The sequence below is a fragment of the Cebus imitator genome, unplaced genomic scaffold (assembly GCF_001604975.1).
Source record: "Cebus imitator isolate Cc_AM_T3 unplaced genomic scaffold, Cebus_imitator-1.0 Scaffold66, whole genome shotgun sequence".
In the NCBI taxonomy this organism is placed as follows: Eukaryota; Metazoa; Chordata; class Mammalia; order Primates; family Cebidae; genus Cebus; species Cebus imitator.
Window position 1 is genome coordinate 5,694,666 of NW_016107381.1, and position 5,058 is coordinate 5,699,723.

The window sequence follows — 5,058 nt, forward strand, 5'->3', positions numbered from 1 at the left end:
GATTACTAGGGCAAATTAGAGTATGTAGTACAGTTAGTCTGGTTCTGACTCACCATGAATTCCCATAACTGAGAAGACTACTTGAGCCCGGGAGGTTGAGGCTACAGTGAGCCATGATCGTGCCACTGCACTCCAGCTGGGTGACAGCATAAGACCCTGTCTCAAAAAAAATTTTTTTGGCCGGGCATGGTGGCTCACACCTGTAATCCCAGCACTTTGGGAGGCTGAGGTGGGTGGATCACTTGAGGTCAGGACTTTGAGACCAGCCTGGCCAACATGGTGAAACCCCGTCTCTACTGAAAATACAAAAATTAGCCAGGCTTGGTGGCACCTGCCTGTAATCCCAGCTACTCAGGACGCTGAGACAGGAGAATCACTTGAAGCCAGGAGGTGGAGGTTGCAGTGAGCCAAGATGGCACCACTGCACTCCAGCCTGGGTGACAGAAAGAGACTCCATCTCAAATCAGCAACAACAACAACAACAAAACAACCAGTTTCCCATACTATTCTCTGAGAACAGAGAATATTCTGGTTTTCCTGGACGTTCTTCTCCCTTATTAACCTGTCTTCAGTTGGAGAGTAGAAAGCAAACATATTAGACAAAGACGGCAGAGCTGCCTGGTTCGTCTGAGTATCTATTTGGGAAAGCTGGAAGAATTTGCACCAAGACTTATTGGAAGTCATCTTCTTTTCCATACCTATATTTCCTGCTTTTTTCCCCATTATTATAATGAGCATGCGTGGACAGTGGGGTGAGAAAAAAATAATCTTTTTCAGATTAATGTATTTACTTATATAAGTGACACATAGCTATATATTACTGTATAAAAGATGTACAGATCAGGGGCAGGAGGTGACCACAGGGGTCATGAAGGACCTTTTCTAGGGTGATGGAAATGTTCTTCTATACCTTGATTTTTGGCTATAACATGATGGTACATATTTGTCAAAACTCATAGAATTATATACCTCAAGGGATGAATTTTACAGTGTGTAAGTTATACCTCAATAAACTTGACTTAAAATACAAGCATTATACAATAGAGAAGTTTATAGAGTGAGAGAGCCATGTCCTCTCTCAGCCCTCCCTGCCCAGCTCAGTCTTCCCAGTTCCATTTCCCTGACAAGAGGCAGCCACAACGCACAGTTTAGCGTATTTCCTTCTGGTCTCACCCACTCATCCTGGACCTCACATACATTTTTTAATTACAGAAGTTTCAAACTTAAAGAGAAAGTACAAGCATCATACAATGATCGCTGTTAAACTCTGCACCTAGATTTGCATAATTGTTAACCTTTATCTCTGTTTGCCTCTCTCTTTCTCGCCCTCTCTCTCTCTCTCTCTCTCACACACACACACACACACACACACACACACAGAGTGAGAGAGAGACAGAGACGTCTATGTACATACTTTTTTCTGAACCATTTTGAGTAAATTATAGTCACTGTACATTTTACCTCTAAATACTTTAGCAGGTGTCTCTTAAGAACCAGGATGCTTTTTTTTCCCCCATAACCACAATACAATTGTCATTCTCAGAAAAATTTTAACACTAGTGTGACATCTAATATATAATCCATATTCAAATTTTATCTATTATCCAAAGAATGCCTTTAAAAAAAAAAGCTGATTTTGCTTTAAAGTCCAGGGCCTTATAATAAAAGATCCACATTGCATTTAGTTGTCATTACTCTTTAGTTTCCTTTAAGTTATAACAGTTTTTCATATCCTTCTTTTGTCTTTTGTGACATGGACATTTCTGAAGAGTCCAGGACATTTCTGAAGAGTCAAGTTTATTTATTTATTTATTTATTTATTTTTGAGACAAAGTCTCGCATTGTTGCCAGGCGCCAGGCTGGAGTGCAGTGGCGTGATCTCAGCCCACTGCAACCTTCGCCTCCCGGGTTCGAGCAATTCTTCTGCCTCAGCCTCCCGAGTAGCTGGGACTACAGGCACATACCACCATGCCCAGGTAATTTTTATATTTTTTAGTAGAGACGAGGTTTCACCACGTTGGCCACGATGGTCTCGATCTCCTGACCTTATGATCCGCCCTCCTCGGCCTCCCAAAGTGCTGGAATTACAGGTGTGAGCTACCATGCCTGGCATGAGTCAAGGTTGTTTTGTAGGAGGTAGCCCAATTTGGATCGTCCTGATAGTTTCCTTATTACCAAATGCAAATACAACATTTTTAGCAGGAATACTACATAGGATATATCGTGTCCTTCCTGGTGCCTCATATCAGGAAGCACATGAGATCAGTTTGTTCCATTATTGGTGATTTTAACTGTAATCATTTGGTTAGGATCATGTCTACCAGATTTCCTCACTGTAGAGGTACATTTTCTCCTTTGTAATTAATAAAAGTCTATGAGATGTAAGTGAATATGATCTCACATAAAGATATTTACTTATCATCTCACAGATTTTTTTTTATCTTACTAGGAGACTAAGTAAATATCCTATAATAATGTTCTTGCCTGAATTGGTTATTTCTGATTGTAATACAGTGATTTTCTAATTCTATCACGTCTTATGCATTTATTTGCTGAAGTTATTTTATTGAAAAAAAAAAACCCAAACTTTTTCTTGAGTATGTTATAATCCATTTCTCCCATTATTCATTTTGCCACTCAAGTTAATCCAAATTTGGCCAGTCGGAGCCCCTTCAATCTGGCTGTATTTTTTTGTTCTTTTGTCAAGTCTCTACCAGCTTTTTTTTACTTTTTTTTTTTTTTTTTTAGAGATAGGGTCTAGCTATGTTGCCCAGGCTGGTCTCAAACTCCTGAGCTCAAGTAATCCTCCCACCTTGGCCTCCCAAAGTACTGAGATTACAGGTGTGAGCCACCACACCTGGCCATCCCTATCAGTTTTTAAGTACTTCCTTACTTTCTGGCATAAAAAGATAGTATAGACTCTCCTCGTACTTTCTCTGTTCCAGCTCTGAACTCATCACTTCTCTCAAGAACCTTAGTTTCTTTTAGTGGGGAGTTGGATTTTGAAAATAAAATCAGAGCACTATGTGTGCTCATTGCTAGAGAGGTATCATTGCTTCCTGGAGCTTTCAATGTTCCCAAAAAGAAAATTTATTTCTTAAAAGATTCTGAGTTCATACTGATCCCTGTGGTTCAAATCCAATACCACTGGATTCTTCTTCTCCTTCCATTCCATATTATTATCTCTCTCATCCTACAATGGTTTCCAACAAACATCATCATAGATACTTATTTGCATAAGCCTACAATAGACACAAGATAGGTACAGAATTGTTATACAAGTACTATGACAAACATACTACATCAATTTCAGAAGTTTGGGGCAGTTCTCGTCATCAGATATATCCCTCCCGAATTGTATAATGACTTTTGGGGCCCTTTCTGTGTAGGAAGACATTAAATATTGTATTTTATGACTCTGTGGTTATAAAGAACATAATCTAACTGGGTTCATCATTATATAGTAATTACTATCATGTTTCTTGTTTTCTTCTGAGTTTTTGGAGGTGTGTAGCCTATTAACTTGGCCTGTATTTTTTACCATGGCAAAATATGCATAGCATAATATCTATAATTTTAACTATGTATAAGTGTACAATTCAGTGGCATTATATATGTCTGGCTTATTTCACTAAGCATAACGGTTTTGAGGTCCATTCATGTAGCGTACATCAAAACAATGTTGTGTAACCATAACCACCAATATGGTTTGGATTTGTGTCCCTGCCCAAATCTCATATTGAATTGTAACTGCCAGTGTTGGAGGAGGGGTCTGGTGGGAGGAGACAGGATCATGGGGGCGGATTTCCCCCTTGCTGTTCTTGTGGTAGTGAGTTCTCATGAGATCTTGTTGTTTGAAAGTGTGTGGCACCTCCGTCTTCACTACCTTGCTCTGCCATGTGAAGAGTGCCTGCTTTTCCTTTTGCCTTCCACCATGATTATAAGTCTCCTGAGACCTTCTCAGCCATGCTTCCTATACAGCCTGTTGAACCATGAGCCAATTAAACCTCTTTTCTTTATAAATTACCCAGTCTCAGGTAGTTCTTTATAGCAATTCAAGAACTGACAAATACAACCACTATACCCAAAACCTTTTCGTTTTCAACAAAAACTCTGCACCCATTAAGTAACAACTGCCCTTTATCCCTCTCCCCAGCCCCTGGCAACCCGTATTCTCCTTTCTGCCTCTATGAATTTGCATATTCTAGGTACATAATATAAGTGGAGTCATACAATATTTGTCCTTCTGCGTCTGGCTTATTTCACTAAGCATAATGGCTTTGAGGTTCTTTCATGTTGTAGCATACATCAAAACTTTAATTGTTTTCATGGCTGAATAATATTCCACGTATGGCTGCGTCACCTTTGGTTGATCCATTCATCTGTTAATGGACACTTGCATTGTTTCCACCTTTTGGCTATTGTGACTAATGCTGCTATGAACATTGGTGTACAGGAGTTGAAGTTCCTGCTTTTGGTTCTTTTGAATACATGTCTAAGAGTGAAATTGCTGGGTCAAAAGTCCTATGTTTAACCTTTTGAGAAACTGCCTGTTTTCTACAGTGGCTGCACCATTGTACATTCCCTCCAGCAGTGCACGAGGGTTCCAATTTCTGCACATCTTCACCAATAACTGTTATTTCTATTTTGAAAATCATACCCATCCTAGTGTCTCTTCTGATGTTAAAGAAAGTAAAATTGGCTGGGTATGGTGGCTCACACCTGTCATCCTAGCACTTTGGGAGGCCAAGGCGGGTGGATCACCTGAGATCAGGAGTTTGAGACCAGCCTCACTAACATGGTGAAACCTTGTTTCTACTAAAAATATAAAAATTGGCTGGGCATGGTGGTGCATGCCTGTAATTTCAGCTACTTGGGAGGCTGAGGTAAGAGTATCACTTGAACCCAGGAGGTAGAGGTTGCCAAGAGCCGAGATTGCACCATTGCACTCCAGCCTGGGTGACAAGAGTGAAACTCTGTGGCCAAAAAAAAATAAAAAAGAAAGAAAGAAAGAAGGAAAGAATGAAAGAAAGAAAGAGGGAGGGAAGAAAGAAAGAA